This window comes from Tamandua tetradactyla, chromosome 5 (genome assembly GCF_023851605.1).
Source record: "Tamandua tetradactyla isolate mTamTet1 chromosome 5, mTamTet1.pri, whole genome shotgun sequence".
NCBI classification, from domain to species: domain Eukaryota; kingdom Metazoa; phylum Chordata; class Mammalia; order Pilosa; family Myrmecophagidae; genus Tamandua; species Tamandua tetradactyla.
Genome location: NC_135331.1, coordinates 63375468 through 63398311, shown reverse-complemented (window position 1 = coordinate 63398311; position 22844 = coordinate 63375468). Strand labels below are relative to the sequence as shown.

General features: G+C 35.9%; 1 long non-coding RNA gene and 1 other non-coding gene across 6 annotated transcripts in view; both read left to right on the top strand.

The window, feature by feature from the left end:
- Nucleotides 1-22844, top strand: part of LOC143682472 (uncharacterized) — a 73804-nt gene that overhangs the window by 20222 nt on the left and 30738 nt on the right. For 2 of the 5 annotated variants that reach the window (XR_013175149.1, XR_013175148.1), the window contains one exon: nt 222-364. The exons of 2 other annotated variants lie outside the window; for them this stretch is intronic. This is a non-coding gene — a long non-coding RNA (uncharacterized LOC143682472). Of the gene's footprint in view, nt 1-67; nt 365-22844 lie in introns of those variants that run through there. One more of the 5 variants, XR_013175150.1, reaches the window with a different exon arrangement.
- On the top strand, nt 20479-20683 carry LOC143685424 (small nucleolar RNA SNORA73 family). The gene has a single exon (XR_013176650.1). It is a non-coding gene; the product is annotated as a small nucleolar RNA SNORA73 family (small nucleolar RNA).

The window sequence follows — 22844 nt, the reverse complement described above, 5'->3', positions numbered from 1 at the left end:
TAAATTGAATTCATGTTCCTGATTCTTCACTATCCTGTGTAAGAACTGGATATTCAATCCTTGCCAGGGACTCACAGTGGATGGTACATACCACCTTCTTGACATGGGCTAGGACGTGACCTGTGTGGGCCAAGGGGATGTTAGTGGACAAGGTGTGAGTAGAGGTTTGACATGTGCTCATATGACCGGGCCTTTTCCCTTCCGTCTGTCATCTACATAAGAACAACGGCATGGCTAGCAGCTAACTCTGCAATTTGTGCTCCGAAAGGAAACACGAAGCCCCAGCCAAACTGTAAGATTTACAGATTCATCACCTGAAATAGAGTCATCCTAAATAAACTTCAGCTGTGTTGGAAAGAAATAAACCCTTATTGTTTTTATTCCATTGATTTTGTGGATTCTTGTTTTACAGTATTATTATGAAAATAACTAAATTATACAGCATAGTAAAAACAGAGGTCCAATAATTCCTAATAATGTGTCTATGAATCTCTTCCTTGATTTAGCTATAGACAATATTTATTAATGTAGCAATAGAGAAGATGCAGAATTATCATTTACATAACTTTCATTCTTCCTATCACTTTTCCCTCATATTTTCATAGTTATGTGTTTTGTTATTATAAACTTTTTCAACACTTTATGTTTCCATTTCCATATCTTATTCTACCAGATTTAGGCATTATCTCTTGATTTGCTGAGCTATGATATAAGATAAATACAAACTACACTTCCCCAGCCACTTCTATTCTCCACTTTCATTTCACAATTGTAGTTAACTATATAATTACTTTCACACTGGTAATATGAAATATATGTATTCAGTTCTCAAGAATGGTCCTACTGTAAAGCCAGAGATGCCTGGGGACCATTTTTTTTTTTTTTTTTTATTTATACAGTCTAATTGTCACTTTTTAAGAATGTTCTGAATTTGGCTTGCTTTAGTCACCTGGCATGTGAAGAAACAGGTTCTGAATCCACAGAACAGACAGGACAGTTCCAGAGGGTAGAGAAAGAAAACCTGAGAATGGCAAAGCAGAACTTTTTAAAGTATGTGATAGGACTCTTATAATAGCTAGATATTATTGTCATTTCAGGGGCTAAGAGAAAAAAAAGAAAGTCATGGAAACTTACACCTCCAACTGGGAGAGTAAGCTTGGTCTAGTTTTGTCTATTTGCTTCTTACATGCATAAGTGTATATCCTTAATGATATTAATATTTTAGTAAAAATACTTTCAGAGATAAAACTAACTTTTTAAGTGTCTGTCAATACCCTGTTACTAAATGCCCACACACTAGCCATAATTAAATACTAAATGTTTTCTATAAGTTGAATATAAAAATGAAAGTAAATATATGATTATTACTATTGAAAAAAGGAAAAAAAATAACATGAAATTTGGAATCTCACAGCTTTATTGTGTGACTCCTGTATTGGAAAACATCCCATCCAGGAAATAGAGGGGAGCGCCACTAAGAGTTAGAAAAGGCAGGATTTATACAGACCAATTTCATCACCAACAAGGAAGGTAGCAGAGTAAATGGATCTATTGACTGCATCAAGATATCTACCTTTGTTGGCTAATGCTAAAGCAGTGGGGCTATGATCAACAAGCTGAACTGGAGTTGGTGGGGTATGATTGGTTGACCTAAGCAGGTGCTGGCAGACGATGATGGGTTGGCCTCAGGATTTGGGTTCTGTGCTACGAGCACAAGCACTACAAGAAATAGGAACTAAGTAAAATTTTAGTTGCTGACATGAGTTTTAGCATAAGCAACTCTATCTTAGCCCCACCTATACTATTTAATAACTTCTCCCTTTTGAAAAGGCTCTCAGTCACTGAGGGCTGTGACCCAAATTTAAGGATCGGTGCCACTCTCACTCACCACTTGGAGTTTTGAATCTAAACATATGACACAATACCAGGCTCATAAGTGGTTGTGTTGCTACCGTCTTCTTGCTCATCTTTGTTTTGCCATTCCAGGTGCAGAGAGATCATTTGCTGATTTGTAGGCAGCTGGGTACACCCATTTAAAACTCTGAGAGGACACAGCACCAAGGACATCATGATTACCATGAGCAGTAAAATACACAATGTTTGAGTATGTTTCTAAGCCAAGGTTTCCAGACCCAAACCAGTTGAAATCAAAAAAGATAAAAAAAAATACTGAGGAAGGGCTTCCCTGTCTAAGCCATGTGGCCTATTTAATTATTTCATGTTAATGTATTTTCCACTTCTCCAGAAATGTTTACTCAAGTTGTTTTGGCAACAGTGCAAATGACTCCTTGTTCAGCTAACAAGTAATCAAGCACAATCCTATTGCTCAAAACAACCCTAGCTAATGAGTCTAATGATTTTTGCTGTGCAGCTATAACTCTAGCAGTAGATTCAGCAATTTCTCCCACTGTGATTGACAGATTTCTAATCATGTATTCATTAGTGCTGACCCCAAGCCAAGGCAACAATGATCTGCTGAAGGAGGCAAATCTAGAGTCATAAACTCTCCCAGGCACATTGCATTTTACTTGAGAATGTCCGCTGAAGAGAGTCAGTCAATAAGAGGTCTCAGATTGGTTATGAATTTCTAAAGGGGCAACAAGAAGACCTAACCCACATTGTTCTGTCATATGCCAGCCATCCAGGCATTGGAATGCCCGGGCATATGGCCAATGGGGATGACAGTCTCAAAATCTTCCACAGATAAGTATATAGCATAAGAGTACACAGAAAATGCCTGTGAGTGTTTGGCTTTCCATGTCTGCTTCTTTTAGAATGCTAAAATTGGTAGTTTGAATTTTATCAATTACACTGTATGTAATTAATAAAATATCCAAGATCTCTAAGGGACCAAATGGTTTCCTCCATATGAAACATCCAAAAGACCTGAAGTATGCTTTCTCTTACCTGTATCTGATTATACCTGCTTATATTTATTGGACATGTGGAATTAAGATGATCTGGACCAATTATGAATAAATACATGTTTCTCATCACTAGGAAACAAACCTGATCTCATTATAAGGGCTGAATGGTTGAAGCAAGACACAGGTGTTAAGGGCTGTAACAATCTGACTCTATCAATACAATCAAAACTAGTGTGATTGGAAAACTCAATGGCACTTGTGACCTGGAAAAACTGATTATAGGTAAAACAATGGGGTCTCTGGAATCATGAATAGAATGCAATTTATGATGACGAACCCAACACTTTGTAAGATAAACCCTTTTTGCAATGGCTTGGGAGAAACTGACAATGGCATTGCCTTTCCAGGCCTGTGCAAAAACAAAACTTAAAGCAAGAAAAGGTATTTATAAATTGTGAGGAAAAAATGTTCATGTGAAATCTTGATCCATTATCTTGAGAACAAGCCGTTTTATCTCCTGACACCATTTACTTCACTTTCTGGTTTGTCTGATTTTTAAATCTCTAGTCGTGGAACAGGCCCAAGATTCTGGTGGAGCTTTTTGCTAGTTGAGAAATGGTTCAGCACATTATAACTAGACCGCAGTGTCAGAAGTCAGGTGCCCTTGGTAGGGTCCCTTCCAAAGAGATTCTAGGGCTGTCTTTCATTGGTGCTGTTTCCAATAGACTCGATCCTCTAGTTCCAGACTATGATTTTTTTTTTTCAGATTATCTATTTTGTGAATCAAGAAAATAATTCTTTACCAATTGAAGATGATCTTTGGCATAATGGATTAAGAATTTGCAATATCGAATAATGCCATAATACAACAACAAATGATTGCTTGTCAATTTCATTCCCAAAGACATAGGTCTACTCAAACTAACAATATTGAATGGGTTGAATTTACGTTTTCCAAAGAGAATACTGAGAGTGGTCATTAGAGCCAAGGGTAAAATCTTGGACTAAGGAAATTCAGTGCTTTCAGCTAACTTATAAAATTTTAGTTTAAGTATAACATAACAGGGGCAATGATAATAACACTTGATTTGTAATACCTTTGTCAGGGCTTTAGCAATTTGTCCAATAAAATGAGTGCCACAATCACTGGAAATAATGGTAACAATGCCCCATTACTATTGGAGTATCAACCTTGCAGCCAGAAAATGCTTTGGTCTAACCAGAAAACAAGCATACAATTACAAGAACAAAATTATGACTTATGCTTGATGGTAGGTAAACAAAATTGAGGTGTAGGTTATCAAAAAGGCCAGGTGGAAGTGGAAAATACATTTTAGAAACAAGTATTTTTCCAGGATTATGGGTTTGACAAATTAAACATTTGTTGCATATATATTCTTAGCTGCTTTATTAAAATTTCCCTAACCCCTATTTTTGCTTATAAGTTGAATCATTTTATCAGTACAGTAGTGGGTAAAAGAATGTAGAAACATGAATAGAGGGGTTCTTGCAGAGAGTGTAGGAGCATCAAGTGGTCATCTTAGCTCTCCTAAAGCTCTGATTCTGGATGAAGATTACAATTTCTCTTTATCCAATATTGTTTTTCAGATTTGGAGACAATCTGTTGTCTATGCATTAAATGTTCAGGGACAGAAATCAAAGTCAGGTAATCATGTGAGCATCTTAATATTTTTGCATTATGTGAACCATCTTTCTGGGAGCTAGGATTCAGGAAGGGCTTTCTTGAAATGTGTTATAAAGGCCATTGTCTCAGCAGTGGCTGCCTACACATGGAAGTCTGCAAGAGCATTTCTTTGATATCGAAGCTTATTTCCTTTAGTGTGAGCTTCTTTTTTATTTATGGTAAATATAGAAAGAAGTAAATTAGCAGAAAGAAGATCATTCACTTGTTGCCCATTTTTGATCTGTGTACCAGCAGAAGTAAGAAATTCCCCTTGTAACCATAGTAACAAAGTGCCAAAATTATGGGCTACCCCAAAAGCATATCTACTGTCACTATAAATGTTAACAGTTTTTTCTCTAGACAGGAGGCATGCCCAGGTGAGAGTATAGAGCTCAGTCTGCTGGGCAGAAAACAAATGGTAGACAGCTACCTCATTCAATTATTTCATATTGTGTGGTGACTGCATAATCCTCTTGGAACTTCCCATCAGAAATTTAAGCATAAGAAGCACCAACAAGTAGAATGGGATCTGGTTGGTTAGAGGGATATCCAGTAAATCAAGATATGTGAACACTAATTGTGAAGTTAATGTATCATAGTCTTGGAGTGCTCTTTGCTGGTTAAAGGCAGCAGAGTAGCAGGGTTGAGAACATGCAGTGATTTAGGAGGTGAAGATAACTTATCGTAAGAAGTCAGTCTGATGGAGGAAAAGTGTTGGGTCAGCTGAGAGTTTGGAAGACTTTGAACAGCATGAAGTGCTTGCAGATAGATATTGTTTCTCAGAGTTAAGTCTGCAGAGGCAATTTGGAGCTGCTGCTATAGCTTTTCAGCCTTGGGTATGCACAGGCATCTATATCAAGTTGCAGTCTATGATAGGCAGCAAGAACGCTGTTCTTGGATTAGCATACCTAAAACATGATTACATGTTTGTGAATGAACAGGGTAAATAGTCTGTAATAGTTTGACAGTCATAAGTCAGGTGGTGCTTGTAATGCTAATTTTAGTTTCCTAAGTGCTTATTCATCTTTACTTTCCCATGACAGTCTCAAGTGATCGTTTTAGTTAATTCATAAATGAGTGCAGGCATTAATGAAAAAAGTTCAGACCCCAAAGCCTGCAATAACCAGTCAGACAAAAGAATTCTCTCTTGTCTTTTAGTTGTCGGTCTGTGAAATTCCTGAATCGACTTTATTCTCTTTGCAGAAAATTGAATTCCTGCAGCATTTAGGCCATCACCCAGTAATGAAAAACTTCTTTGCAAAGTTGCAATTTTTCTTTTGATACTTTATGCCCATTTTGTGCTAAGGGCTGCAGCAGATAAATAGAGTCTCTTATGGAGGTCTTTTTGGCTGGTGAGCATAGCAGCAAATCATCTACATACTTTGAGAGGATTAAGCCTTCAGGGAATTGCAGTAAACTTAAATCTTGATGAAGTACTTGAGAAAAATAAAAGGGTGCCTCAGTAAAACCTTGGAGCATTAGAGTCAAAGTGTATTGCTGGTTATTGTAAGTCAAAACAAATAAATATTAGCTATCAGAGTCCACAAGGATGCTAAAAAATGCAGAAGTATAACTGTAAATCATCGTGAATCTGGAGGAACCTGAGATAGATGGTCTAATAGGTTTGGAACAACTGGGAAATGAGGGGTCACAATTTTGTCGATTGGTCTTAGATCTTGAGCAAAGTATTGCCCTTGACCATGGGGTTTCTCAGCTCGAAGGCTGGGCATATTGCTTGAACTAGTGCATGGAAAAATTAGACCTTGGTAGCATAGGTCCTCAACTAACGGAGTGAGACCTATAATAGTTTCAAGTTGTAATGGATATTGGGGAAGTTTGGGAATGGGTTTCAATGTACCTGTTTGAATCTTTTAGTACAGCACTCTTTATCTACTGATATAGGGGCTGCAATTGGGCCATAAGAATTCAGGCAGTCCAGAAAGTTCAAGAGTGGTATGGATGATTTCCTCTTTCTCCATTTCTAGTGCAGTTCACAGAAAGCACAAAAGATCAGGTTCAGTTTGTTGAGAGAATTCTGGAGTAAATTTCCAATAGGCGCAAATATTACCCCCATTTTGAATAAGAGGTCTCTGGCTAACAAATTAATTGAAGCTAAAGCACAAAGCTAAAAGAAGTTTTTCAGTAAAGTGTCCAAGAGGCATTTGGATCAATCAGTACAAAAATTCTCATTGGACCTTACTTGATACCACCACTATAAATACTTCTTTTAGAATCCAAAGAACTTGCTATTTCGGGAGAGTTAGGTTTGAAGTACAAAGAATAGCTCTGGTATCTACTAGAACTTTCTATGAGTCCCCATTAATTTTAAGGTTAGCTTCAACTTGTGTATTTAGGAATATCATGGGAAATAGACTGGAATGTTTCTTGGAGTCTCATCAATATCATGAAATTCCTGTTGGAGTTTCTTCTCTAGAGTTAAGATGAGGAGGTATTTCATTTGTCATGATTTTTTTTTCTGGGGGCAGTCTTTTTTCCAATGACTGGTTCAATTGCAAATTAGGCATCTATTTTGAGGCTTTTGTGGAGGTCTTCCAGTTCTCTAAAAATGATTGGGTTAAAAATACCTATTGTTTGAATTCTGGGGAAGACAGCAGAGTAGGGAGCTGTAGCTTTCTTGCTTCTTCGAAAAACACCTAGTATGCAGGCAGAAATTGTCTGAACAATTTATAGGGCTCTGGAGGCCAGGGGAGCATCAGTGAAGAGTGGAACAAAAAAGCTGATAAAAAAATTGTGAATAAAGTGTTCAGCAGGAAACGCTGGTGCACATCTCCCCTATTAAAGCTCCATGCCTCATTCCCGTTCCTGGCATGGAGAAGGAAGTGGAAGCCCACTTCCCCAAGAACATTGTGGTGGTGGGGATGCATGGGCAACTTCAAACCATGGCTTTTGATCAGCAAATTGGGATCCCTGTGTCTTGTCTTTGAGCCATGGATTTAGCCCCCCCTGGACAGGGAATTCTGGACATTGTTTCAAACCCACTGTTGTCAGGGGTGAAGATGGAAGTTCAAAGACACAGGGTTCCCCTCAGTGTGTGTGAAAAAATTTACTGAAGAGTGCCATCTGCTGGGCAGGCCAAGGAAACAAAGTTTTGGGAAACCTTCAGAAAGCTTTTTGACATTTTTCCTGACCCACTCCCCAAGGCTGCTTGTAAGTGGTCTGTATCCCCTTTGTGGGTCCCTAGCTTTGCTTTGACTGGGAAATACTGACTTGAGACAGTCATCTCTGCGGTGACCTACCTCCCAAAATATACCCTCTGGGCAAAAGCAAACAGAGGCAATGAAAGGTAGGTTAAAAATAAAATCATTGAGGAAAAACAAAAACAAATAGAATATATCAAAATTCCCAGAAAAGGAACAGAAAAAAGGAAGCTTTCCACTGAGGATGAAACAATTGCATAGATAGTGTAACCCTAAAAATACTTGGGTGGACCACAGTGGCTGGGCAGACAACAGTGGTTCAGTGGCAGAGTTCTTGCCTGCTGTGCTGGAGACCTGGGTTTGATTCCCGGAGCCTGCCCATGAAAAAAGAAAATTTTTGTACATACCCAGGGCAAGAATCAGACAAAGAACAGCTAAAAAAAATCTGATCAGTTTAACATGGGCCATTGTAAAGGTCTAGAAATAGTTGAAGCAAGCATCAAAGAAGACCCTTAATACAAAACCTATCAACAGCACAACCTTAGGCAAGAAAGAGAAACCGACCTTCAGAGCAATTCATGAAGATAATCATGTGCTGACACATCAGTTAAAAAATACAAGCCATATTAAGAAACAGGAAAATATGTGTGAGCATAAAAAAATTGAAAGTGCAATAAAAATATATAGAAATGAAAGGTATAAAAGGCACAAGAAAGAGATTAAACATACAAAGAAGCATACAACAGATTTGAACAGGCAGTAGAAAGTATCAGCAAACTAGAAAGAAGAACAATAAAAATCTCACAGATAGAGAACAGGACAAATAGAGAAAAGCATGGAAAAAAAAATTGAGCAAGGTCTCAGGAATTGAATGACAGCATAAAACACATAAATGTATGTGTGTTATGGATGTCCCAGGAGCACAAGAGAAGGGAAAAGGGACAGAAGGAATATCTGAGGAAAGAATGGCCAAAAATTCTCAACTTTTATGAAAGACATAAATATCATATCCAAGAAGCACGTCATACTCCGGGCAAAATAAATCCTAAAATACTGTGCTGGTTTGAAGGGATGTATGTCCCCTAGAAAAGCCATGTTTTAATCAAAATCCCATTTCATAAAGGCAGAATAATCCCTATTCAATACTGTATGTTTGAAACTGTAAGTCATTTCCTTGGAGATGTGATTTAATCAAGAGTGGTTGGTAAACTGGATTAGGTGATGACATGTCTCCACCTGTTTGGGTGCGTCTTGATTGGTTTACTGGAGTCCTATAAAAAGGGAAACATTTTGGAGAATGGGAAATTCAGAGAGAGCAGAGAATGCTGCAGCACCACTAAGCAGAGAGTCCATTAGCCAGCGACCTTTGGAAATGAAGAAGGAAAACACCTCCTGGGGAGCTTCATGGAACCAGAAGCCCAGAGAGAAAGCTAGCAGATGACACTGTGTTTGTCATGTGCCCTTCCAGATGTGAGAGAAGCCCTGACTGCATTTTCCATGTGCCTTCTTACTTGAGAGAGAAGCCCTGAAGTTCATCAGCCTTCTTGAACCAAGGTATCTTTCCCTGGATGCCTTAGATTGGACATTGCTATACACTTTCTTTAATTGGGACATTTTCTTGGCCTTAGAACTGTAAACTAGCAACTCATTAAATTCCCCCTTTTAAAAGCCATTTCGTTTCTGGTATGTTATATTCTGGCAGCTAGCAAACTAGAACAGATAGCTACTCTGAGATACATACTAATCAGAATGTCAAATGCAAGAGATAAAGAGAGAATACTGCAAGATAGCAAGAAAAAAGCAATTTCTAACACAGAACATATCCTCAATATGATTAAGCACCAATTTGTCATCATAATTCACGGAGGTGAAAAGGCAGTGGTATGATATAGTTAAGGTACTGAAAGAGAAAAACTGCCAGCCAAAAATTATTTATCTGGCAAAACTGCCCCCCAAAAATTAAAGAGCTTAAAATATCCACAGATAAATAGAAAATGAGAGAACATGAAAAAGAGACCAGCCCTATAAGAAATGCTAAAGGTAGTTCTGCAATAATAAAGCTGGGAGGAAAGTATAGAAATGAAGATAATCAGTAAGGGCATATAAAACGGTAAAAAGAGAGAGAAAAATGAGATATGACATAAAAGACAAAGGATAAAATAATTGAAATATATACTGCCTTTACAGTAACAACATTGAGTGTTAATGGATTTAACTTCCCAATCAAAAGACACTGATTTGCAGACTGGATAGAAAGTATAATCCATCTTTATCTGTCTATAAGAGACTCACATTAGACCCAAGAACACACATAGGTTGAAAGTGAAAAGTAAAAGATATTCCACACAAATAGTAACCAAAAAAGGCTTGGTGTAGCTATATAAATATTGGAAAAAATAGACTTTAAATTCAAAGTTGTTTTAAGAAACAAAGAAGGACACTAAATATTCATAAAAGATGTAATCCAACAAGTTGTGCTCAAACTCTTTCAAAAAAGTTGGAAGAGGAGGCAACAATACCTAAATCAATCTATGAAACAAACATTACCTTAATTCCAAAGGCAGATAAAGACACCACAGGGGGAAAGAAAATAACAGCCCAATGTTCCTAGTGAATATAGACGCAAAAATCCTCAACAAAATATTTGCAAATGTAATCCAACAGCACCTCAAAAGAATTATACACCATGATCAAATTGGTTTTATTTCAGAAATTCAAGGTCAGTTGAACACAGGAAAATTAATTAATGTAATATACCACATTGAAGGTAAAAAACACATAATCATCTTGACTGATGGAGGAAAGTAATTTGACAGAACCCAGCACCACCACTTCTTGTTAAAAACAATCAGTAAACTAAGAGTAGAATGAAACTTCTTCAGCCTGATAAAAGGCAGATATAAAAAACGTAGTTAGCATCCTATTCAATGGGGAAAGACTGAGAAATTTCTGTCTAAATTCTGGAAAAAGGAAAGGACACCCACTGTCACCACTCTTATTCAACATTGTGCTTGAAATTCTAGCTAAAGCAGATAGGAAAGAAAAAGGAATAAAAGGCCTTCAAAGTGGAAAGGAAGAAAGTAAAACTTCTACTATTTGCAAATGACATGATCCTGTATAAAGAAATTCTGGAATATTTGAAAGGAAAGTACTAAAGTTAATAAAAGAGTTCAGTCATGTGGCAGGAAAAGAGATCAATAGGCAGACATCAGCAGTGTTTCTGTACACTAGTAAGGAGCTATCTGAGGAGGAAATAAAGAAAAAAATTTCATTTACACTAACAACTAAAAGAAGCAAATATCTAGGAATAAATCTAACCAAGGATTTAAAGGAACTGAACACAGAAAACTATAAAACATTGATAAAAGAAATCAAAGAATAAACAGAAGGACCTATCATGTTTATGGATTGAAAGAATAAATATCATTACTTCTACCCAAACAATTTAGATTCAATGCAATCCCAATCAGAATGGACACCTTCTGTGCTTTAATGGAAAAGCCAATCATCAACTTTATATGGAAGGGTAAGAGACTCATAATAAGTAAAGTCATCTTGAAGAAGAAGTATGAAGTTGGAGAACTTATAATTGTCAATCATAAAATATATTACAAAGCCACAGTAATCAAAACAGAATGGTACAGACACAAGCATAGACATATAGACCAATAGAATAGAACTGAAGACTCAGAAATCAAACCTTGCATTTATGGCTGTCTGGTTTTCGTCAAGAGGGCAAAGACCAGTCATTGGAAAAGAATAATCTCTTCAACAAATGGTGCTAAGAAAATTGAATCTCCATTTGCAAAAAAACACAAAAAAAGACCATACTAAAAAAAAACAATCACACCTTGGGCAGACCACAGTGGCACAGCAGGCAGTATTTTCATGTACCATGCTGGAGACCTGGGTTCAATTGCATGTGCCTACCCATGCAAAAAACAAAAAAAGCATACCTTATAAAAAAATCAAATCAAATTGGATCAAAAACACTAATCTAGAGTCAGAACTCAACAACACTCCTAAAAGAAAATGAAGAGAAGCATCTTCAGTACCTTGTGTCAGGCAATGGTCTTTAAACTTTACACCCAAAGCACATGCAACAAAGGAAAAAATAGAAAAATGTGACCTCATTAAAATAAAAAAAAGTGTTTGCATCCAAAGAACTTTAACATGAAAGTAAAATGAAAACCTCCCCAATGGGAAAAAATATTTGGAAACCACATTTCATATAAATACTTAATGTTCAGAATATATTCAGACAGAACAACCAAAAGGAAATTCAATAAAAAAATGATGAAAAGACTTGAAGAGTAATCTCCCCGAAAAAGATGCACAAATGACCAGAATGCACATGAAAAGATGTTCAACACCAATAGCCATCAAGGAAATGCAAATCAAAACCACAATGAGATACCATTTCACACCTATTAGAATGGCTGCTATTAAAAGAATAAAAAGTAAAATAATAAGTATTAGAGAGAATACAGAGAAATAGGAGCACTCATTCGTTGCTGGTGGGCATGTAAGATTATGCATCAGCTGTGAAAGACAGTTTGGTGGTTCCTAAGAAAGTTAAATACAGATCTGTGATACGACTCAGCAACCCATCAACTAGATATATAGCCAAAAGAATTGAAATCAGGGACACAAACATATATTTAAACACCAATGTTCATAGTGGCATTATTCACTATTGCCCAAAGATTTAAGCACCTCAAGTGTCCATCAGCAGATGAATGGATAAATAAAATGTCATATGTTCATACAATGGCATATTATTCAGCTATAAAAAGGAATAAATTACTGATATATGTGACAACCTGGATGAACCTTGAAGACATCATGTTGAGTGAAATAAGCCAGACGCAAAAAGACCAATATTATATTAACTCACTGTTTTGTAACAATTAGAATAAACTCAGAGTTATTATCTAGAACATAGGTTACCAGAGGACAGGGTGGGGATAAGAAATGGGAAGTTAAGGCTTAAAATGCATAAGGTTCCCATTTGAAATAATGGAAAGATTTTGGCAATTGATGGTGGTGATGGTATCACAATGTTACAAATGTAATTTAGAGAACACACACACATACACACACACACACATATATATATAGAGAGAGAGAGAGAGAGAGCAGCTGAAAGGTGAAACATTAAGTTGTGTATATGGTAACAACATTTTTTTTTAATCCACAGGACTACATGAATAGTGAACATTAAGTTAAAGCATGAACTAAATTTAATAGTGCAACTATGAAAGTGTGATTTCAGCAACTACAAGGAATATTTCACACCATTTCAAGGTGTCAGTAATAGAATGTTGTATAAGAATTCTGTGTTTTATACATGATTTTTCTGTAAATCCCCAAGTTCTCCAATAATTGTTTTAATTAAAAATATCCAAAGAATGAAAAACGAAGGTAGTTCAGTCAAGGTATCAGCAAATTGAAAATGTTCAAGTACAGGAGGTTATAGAGGAATTGCAGTAGCAGTGGGAGGAGTTGTGTCAGGCAAATGTTTAGAGACTGGGATGTACAAGGTGGACTATGATTTTTGGCCTCAGGCTTCAGGTTCTTGGGGAGCTGAGCACTACAAGAAATAGGAATTAAGTAAAATTTTTGGTTTGCTCAAGTGAGATTTAGCATGAGTGACTCCATTATGGGCTCAGGTGCATAACTTCACATCAAATATTCTCTTTAACATAACATCCTTATAGAGGATGTTGCAATTATTATTTCTTGTGCAAAACCATACCACATTTTAACTATTTTCTTATTTGGACCATAGTTCTTTTGTATACTTGTTTCTCTTAATGTTTTTGTTACTTATTTTCAGTGACGTTATTAGAAGGTATGCCTTTTTCATATTCTCAGGCTTATCACATCGCTGATATTATCTGAAGAATAAAAAGCATTTTCCTCCCAAAATGTTCTTCCTTTTGGATTCTTCCGACTTTCTGATCCACCCGGATCAGACGTTGTATTAGTTAGGGTTCTCTAGAGAAACAGAATCAACAGGGAACACTTGCAAATATAAAATTTATAAAAGTGTCTCACGTGACCGCGGGAATGCAGAGTCCAAAATCCTCAGGGTAGGCTGTGAAGCTGATGACTGATGGAGGTTCTGGATGAACTCCGCAGGAGAGGCTCATCAGCCGAAGCAGGAAGGAAGCTGTTTCCTCTGAATCCTCCTTAAAAGGAGGATTTTTTCCTCCTTCCCCTGATTAGATTAAGCATCACTCATTGCAAAAGACACTCCCCTTTGGCTGATTACAAATGGAAACAGCTGTGGATGCAGCTGACGTGCTCATGATCTAATTCTATGTCGTCATTGCAACAGACAGGCCAGCACTTGCCCAACCAAATAAACAGGTACCACAACTTGGCCAAGTTGACACATGTCCCTGACCATGACAGATGTAAAAACATCTTGCTTTGAAACTGTAATTAGTCTTGTTACCGCATGTTCCTACATTGCAATCCTGTATTAGATCTGCTTTCCAAATCTAAGTTTTCCCTCTTATTGGTTTGCTTCTTCAGTGTCTTCCTTTCTGCATATGCTCAGAAGTAAAGAACAGGAAGCAAACTTTATGAACCTTCAAATCTCTGAAAAAAAATATATATCACCTCACATTTGAGAAATAGTTTATGTTTTGGAATTTCAGTTAGAAAGCAATTGCTTATAAGAAGACTGATATCAGTCTGATTCTCTTTACTTTGTGTAACTCCACCTCCCTCTTTTTGGTCTTCATTGATTTTGTTGTTTATGTATTATTTGAGAAGAAAAAAGATACAATTTATATGCTCAGTTCTCCATCTTTAATAGACACTGTCTATGGATAATAAAACTCTCATAGTATCTTCTCACCCTCTCCTCCCACCCTAAGCCTGAGGCAAAGGACCTTTGGATAACTGATTCTTATTAACACTAATTTCTCTCATTCTTTAATTGTTTTACTTCTGAATCTTTTCCCTAATAATTCCGTCTTTTTTTGAGCAATAGACCTTCAGTAAACATTTTTTTGTTGATTGTTTAGACCATTCTTTCCTTTTTTTATGGCATGCCTGGTGTTTTTATCTTGAACTGTAATCAAACTATTTCCCTCTAAATTTCCATCGCATTTGAACCAGATCCATTCTTCCAATCCCCACTCTATTTACAGTAGAGAGTGATAGAGTAGGAAATGGTTACAAGAATGGTGTGGCGGTCCTGTAACTGGGAAGTTAAGATTTAGATGATAATTATGATTCCTGAATCACTATATAAAATTCTTTTTTATTTTCTGGTATTTTAGAGGAGACAAAATACCTGACATTTCTGAACTATAATCCAGCTGCCTTGATCTCTGATAATTATTGTATAGCCTTTATCTTTGTGCCATTGTGATTGTAAAAACCTTGTTACAAACCCTCACTTACACCTTCTTATCCTGTTTTTCAACATTAGAGCCATATGATCTCTAAAGATAGCCCCTAATGTTTGTTAATGAAGGGTCCTGAGTCAGTCCAGAATTAACCCATCCCAATTTCAAGGCTATCTTGATAGATGAAGCTGGTTCTAACCAAAATGGGCCTGTCTAACATGCTCAGTAGCTTAGACTTTAACCTATAAATCACCTATATGCCATTATAATAACAGTCATGCCCACCATCATGTTAAGGACACCATTTTCTTATATACATTCTGTGACTAATCATATAATCAATCTGTGTATGCTGAATGATTAGATCATCTTGTTTCTTGAACCATTGTGCTCATTATCCTAAGACTTGTGCTTCTTTTGATACTATATAACTATCAGAATTACTGCAGTTTGGGGAAATAGATCTTTAGACCAATAGGCCATCTGATTTCATGCTTCACATTTGGTAATAAACTCTTTCTCTCTCTGAAACCCAGACATATTAGTAATTGATCATTGAGCATGTCAGGCAGAGAACCCACTGCTTGTGATCAGTATCAGTCCATTCTAGTTTGAAGTTTGGAGGAAGTGAAGAAATGGATGAATTTAAATGATATGAAAGAGTAAAATCAAAAGGACTATAGATTGACAAGACATATGGAGTTATTTTTCTACTTTGAAAAATTAAATGGATGGAACTATCAGTTAATGAGCCACAGAGCACAATGGGTAGATTTGAGGGAAAAATAATGAAATCAATTTTGGAGTTTGAATTCCTTGCAGGATACCCCGCAAAAATGGTTATATAGGTAATGGCACATGTGCGTTTTGAATTTGGAGCTTATAAATAATGATTATAGTAAATTATGAATAAGTCATCTAAGACTAAATCTGGAGGGAGAAGGAAAGATGGACTAATAAAAGAAGAGCTCATGAATCTGCAGTAAAAGGGAAGCCTGAGGATACCTGAGGATCATGTCCTGGCCAACAAAAAAAGTGATATGTCATTATTTACTTAATCAGCAAATCATTTTCAACAGGTACTATATTCTTGGCTCTACACTGTGGCCAAGACATTAGAGCCATAGTTGGGATTGAAATGGGAAGGGTTTAGGAAATATCCTCTGGCCTCAAAAAATGTAAAATCCAGCTTGAAAACTGGTCATTGCACAATTAAATGAAAATGTGATACATGCCAAAAAAAGACCAGCATAGTATGCTATGCTTGTATATATATGTTTAATTCATGGGTCATATATGTCTGCCTTTCTTGGAAGAAAAATAGTATTTGAGATGTGTGTATCAGTTTCCAAGAGAAACAGAAGCAATAGGATATATGTGAGTATATTTATATAGATATAAATAAGACGTTTGTTTGTTTTTATTATTATTTAAGAAATAGGCTTTGTGAGGCTGGCAATTGATGTATTTTTGAGGGAGACTCTCCTCTCTGGAATCCTCAGTTCTCCACTTTTAGGGTCTCCAATTGATTGAATGAGCACCCCACATTATTAAGAGAAAGCTCCTTTACCTAAAGTTGACTGTGTGCACATGCTAATCCCATCTACAAAATATCTCCAAAGTAGCATGGCAGCCAGCGTTAGACCAAACAACTGAACACCATAACCTAGTCAAAGTTGACACAAAATTAACTGTCATCACATTGTGATGAAAAGATGATAAATTGGAGTTAAGACAAAAAGGAAGAGAGTGCTATATATAGTTTTAGTTTCTCTTTCTAAATTTTGAAAAAATAAATTAATAATTATCATGGATTTCCATTTGTCATAGCAAACCACATGCACGACAAACCCCTGTTAGATTGCTGGGGAGAGAAGAGGGGGAGAGGAAGAGAGGTAGAGCAGAGACCATGTTCTATGACCTGTCTGATATTGGAACATACACAATCATGCACTATACAGAAAATCAGTTGGATTATCATATGTAGCATGTTTTGTAATGTCTGAAATTATTTATGTATCATAATTTTAGAGATTTGATAATTAGATTTAAATTATTTTATAGTTTGGCACAATACATGAATTTAAAATCTAACAGCATATAAAGAAATATTTTGTTTTTGAAGTTTTTATATCCCAATTACATGAAAGGTTGATTATTCTTGCAAAAACAGATGATTCAAATAATTTAAATAGTCTCTACGATTCCTATAATTTTAGGAATATGCATCATCTTAGAGAGATCATTTTATTAGTAATAGTTCTTAAAATTAAGGACCTACCACACATACAATTTCTTATGTGATCTCCATAGTTTTCTTGGCCTTTTAGCAGACAAAGTTTTCAAGGAAAAGATCATCTTGGTAAGTTCTGAAAAGTCAACAGGAAATCTGAAAGCTATTTTTTAAAGAACTGCAAAAGGCCAAAACACTTAAAATTTTGCAACATTGTTCTTTTTTCACACTACCAAATCTGCCTTACAAATGGCAGTTTCAAAATGAAGTCATTCTAAACTTTTCAGTATAAGACAAGCTGCTCCTTAAATTCCTAAATAAGTACTTCTATATTAGTGTGTGAAGATTTGGGGGAAATTATTTATTTTTGAGTCCCATAGCCTTGGTTTGATGACCAATATTGAAGTTAGCTATTTGGAACGTATGTGTGTGTATAATGATACATTACCAAATTTAGGAACTAGTTTCAGAATATTTTTGCCATGGCAATATGTGCAACTGTGATGTTTGGGTTCTGGTGTCAACTTGGCCAGGTGACGTTACCCGGCTGTCTGGTCGGGCAAGCACTGGCCTGACTGTCGCTGCTCGGATATTTCATGGCTGGTTGATAAACCGGAAGGCTGGTGTCGTAAATTATCAGTCAGTTGATTGCAGCTGTGGCCGATTACATCTGTGATCAACTATGGCATGTCCCTCACAATGAGATCATCCAATCGGTTGAAGGCTTTTAAGGAAGAAGAGAGACTCTCACTGTTTTTCAGCCAGCGAGCCTCTCCTTTGGCATTTGTCCAGACCCTTCATCGGACCCACCAGCATCACAGCGTATCCTACAGATTTTGGTCTCTTCCATTCCCACGGTTGCGTGAGACACCCTTACAAATCTCATATTTACAGATCTATCCTATTGGTTCTGTTTCTCTAGAGAACCCTGACATAGCAACTAATGCAAAATTTTCAGGAAAAGTTTATTGCTTAGCGAGAAATGTCATACTTTATTTTAGGAAAAAAATGTAAAGCAGAAAGTTTATTTGCAGGCCAAATGTCTTTCTTTTGCCATTTGTATAAGAATTTTAAAGAGAAAAAGAAACGGAAGATTTGGACTTAAAACCATTTTCACTAGAAACTAGCATTTAATAAAGATATCATAGGAATGGCTTTAAAGGAGTGGAGAAAAAATTTGGGTTTTGTGTATCTGAAACCATTTTTTCCAAAATAAACAACCTTTTTAAAATTGATGTTATGTATAGATGCATATTAATTGACATTTTATATATATATATATGTATATACATACTAGAGTCCTAAGATTATTTTTCCATCTAAAGGAAGTAGCAGCAAAGAAAATCACAAAAAAGGAGAGAAAAAGAAAATTATCATCTATTCTAAATCTAGTCCAGCTTCCTCATAAAATAAAAGCAAACACTAGACCTTAAACAGGAAGGGACTTGGGCAATATCCAAGACCAGTCCCACATTTATAGTGGCTACTTGAATGGCATTGATTGCATTTTACTGTTTGAAATATTTTTATTTTGTAGAATTTCACTCACATCCAAATGTATGAAATATATTATAGTAAACCAAGTGTACTGATTCAACCAACTTTAACAAGTAACAACTGGTCAACTTGATTTCATTTTTATACCCATTAATTTCCCTCTCTCCAATATTATTTTGAAACACATCCAAGGCATCAATCATTTCAACTGTAAATATTTTTACCCACAAACATGCACAAAGGTGTAGGTCTTTAAAAAAAAACCATGACTACTACACTGTTATCCCATCTAAAAAATAACAATAGGAACTTTCACTGGTATCATGAATTACTGTTTCAAAATTGTAAATGCAGCCAAAGGATAAAATCTTGTTTAGAAAGACTTAAAACAACAAGTTTCCAGCGAGACTTGCAAGCCAAACAAAATAAATATAGATTGAAATTTGAAGTATAAAGGCAAACATTTACAGTGTTACTAATATCTGTATCTATATGTCATCCATCTATATCTATATCCATATCTATATCTTTATCATATCTATATTTATCTAATAATGCCTATGTCCAAAACTTAGAAGTGGACCAATAAAACAGTGGATTTTCTAGCCATTTAATGTGGTACTAAAACAAGCTTACCAGGTTTTCTAAGTCTTCAGGCAATGTAACTTTGTTCACAGAATTTTAAGAGACCAGATATTTAATTGTCTGGTTTTATTGATGAAGTACAATAACTGCTATTTTTGTCTGTTTAAAAAAATAACTTCAGAGTTAGGGGTTTATTTCCCTGTTGTTGTTAATCAGATTTTTACCTACCTTAGCAATGCTATCTCAGAATTCATTTTACCTACCAATAGTTAACATTCCAGGTTTTCTCATTGTAGTTTGAACTTGCTTTGTCATTCTGCTTGTTTCCTTATTAACAAACTAATAAAAGTTGGCACATGCTCACGATACTATTTATATAAGAATTGTGCTTTTAACATTCTGAGAATAATAAATGGCTTAGATAATATTGTAGAATTAAATATTAAGGTTCAGTACCATGAATAGATACCCATAAATTGAAGGATAATATTTCTCAATACCATTTAGTTTTTTTACCTTTTAATTTGCATTCATCAAACATACATAACTCAGGTTCCAAAATACTGGACTTTGTAATTAGAGAGAAATTGGTCTGATTTTTATTCAACTTGTACTTAACTTCTCATAGCAAATTAATGAGCTAGTGTTACAACCATGTTAGTCTCCTGTGCTTTTAGTCAACTTGTCACTTTTATCACAGAATCATTATCTCTGGGTAAGCATTAAAGTGGATTTTTAGTGTGAGTAAAGCTTAATATCAGACATGGATCAACATTTAATCCTTTTAAAGAGTCTAATGATGAGCTTCAATTAGCATCTTAGAAGAAAGGCACAAGACTAATTTCCTACTAGAAAGTTTACCCTGCCCTTATAAAATGCTCCTGGGTTCTATTCAACCCTTGGTTTTTTAGGAAATTTAAATAATTATGATATAAATATTTATTGTAAAATCTGTTACATCTTTACACATAATCTATGAAATCATTATTATTAAAGTGACCCACAATAGAAATCCCATAAGCTAGAGGCAAATTTTGCCATATTTGAAAATCCATGTTCTCATAGTTATGAAAGTAATTGGTTCATTCCAATGTGGACACCCCCAAGAATTCACTCTCTTCAGTTTCTGCCCAGGTGGTGCCGAGGAGCTCAGGGCTCTGCCCAGTGATGTGCAATCCCGTTTCATGATGTTGGAGATGACACTTGGCCTTGAGCCTGTACCCGCATTTTCCCACAGCTTCTCAGAGTCCTGTGCACAATGACTGAGAAGACAAACCATGCAAAGAATAGCACACTCCAGAGCACCTCGATCTGGATTTATGGTCAATTTGCCATATGTCCCAGACAAATGGCTTTGACTTGTTTTAATCTATTGGTGGATTACATTTATATATATATACATATATATATATATATATATTTTTTTTTTACAGAATTTTCAATAGCTCAGATTTTAGTAGAGAAGAACAAACCTATTGGGCAGGAGTTGACTTTGAAATACTTTGTTCTGTGTCCTTTAACAGAGAGTTGGAAAAGTGGATTGCATTCTATCTTGAAGATGATTGTGGAGGGCTTGAAAATCCCTTAAATACAAAATCATCTGGGAACTGCCTTTTTTAAGTTTGCTAAAGCTGCTGAAATGCAGATACCTTAAAATGGGTTTGCTTTCACAATGGAGATTTATTAAATTACAAGCTTATAGTTCTGAGACCATGAAAACATTCAAATTTCAGCTCCATCAATATGATACCTTTTTCCTGAAGACAGGCTGCAGTGATCCAGGATGCCTCTGCCACATGGCAAGGCATGTCACAGAGTCTACTGGTATCTCCTTACTCTTGGGTTTCATTGATTCTAGTGTCTGGTTTCAGTGGCTTCTTCTCTGTTTCTGTGGTTTTCTCTCTGTAATTTATCCTCTTAGAAAGGACTCCAGTAAGAGGCTTAAGACCCTCTTGGGACACACCTCAACTAAAATAACCTAATCAAAAGGAACCACCCATAATAGATTTATACCAACAGAAATGGATTAGCTTTAAGTACATGATTTTTTTTTTTATGTAGTACATAACAGCTTCAAACCACCACAAGGTTCGAATGCAAATTCTCAAGTCACCCCAAAACCATATTAGAAAACATGCCAGTTTTAATTTCTAATGAACTAAATATCACAGCCCATGTATTGAAAGCTTAATTTTCTGGAGACCAAAAACAGTTAATCTAGATTAGCATATTAAATGAATGCATTTATGAATTAGCGGTGAGATGTTTTGACAAAAATAAATGGTTCAATTTTCAGGACAGTCTTTCAAAATATAAATTTAACTCATAATAGCTCTGTAATCTGGCCATATGCCATTCTACCTACATGTAGATTCTGTTCTTTCCTTGAGTATTTTGTTCTCATGTTTAATTAAAAGCATGAGATTCACATCTCTCTATATGCAGAAGCATGGATTTCTTCCAATACTTATTGAACTAGGTCATGTTGATTATATCTATATATATATAGATATATAGACTATATCTATATACCTTGAACATGGCTTCCCTGTTCAAGGACAGGGTCCTAGAGAACAAGAGTGGAAAAGGCATACACATATATGAGTTCTTATCATTTGCTAATTCTTTATACCTCTGTGATAGTATAGCCATTTCTTGGTCAAACACCTTTTGGTTGTTCTAGCTTATGAAGCAAATGATCATTGATCCTATGGGAAGACAACTCTAATGAGAGACTTCTTCACTACTTCAACTCATTCATATGTACGGCCATTTAAAGGTCTGGAGTTCATCATGATGAGCTATCTAGATTTTTTTCCAACATTTATTAAGTTCCAACTAAATGAAGGAATATAAAATGTGCTAGAGGGAATAGTCACATTTTAAATTAGCTGTAATTCTAGTTAGAATTTGCTTGAGAGCGTTATAAATGAAATATTAGGGTAGCATTCAAGGGATGAGTTTAATTTCTTATAAGGCATAGGAAAGAGATGAGAGAGAGCTTCATGAAGCAATCCTTTATAAAGACCACTAAGCCTTTGCCCCAGAAGGAGGCATTATTTTTATTATGGACTGTAAACAAACCTCTCTTTGTTTTGTAAGCAGGCACTATATCTGTCACTGTAGCCACATTTTTTAACAGATCCTCCAGCACAAGGAGCATCAGTACCCCTCCTCACAACGTGGGTAGACCCATGAGGGACTCATGGAAAATGATCTCCTGGCAGTTAGGCTACTGCTATTGGCTTAATAAGAATGTTCTCTACATGGAATGAGAGAAGCTACAATGGGAACGAAAGGGAGAGGAGTTCCGGAATCCTCACAGAGGTGGATTAAAAGAGTGGTATATGGGCTGTTAGGAAAGGAAGAAAAATAATATCCAAGGAGTTGTACCTGGATAAAATATAAATGTTTTTGATGGCAAGGCTATCTATACTTGGATAGATTCCTTGT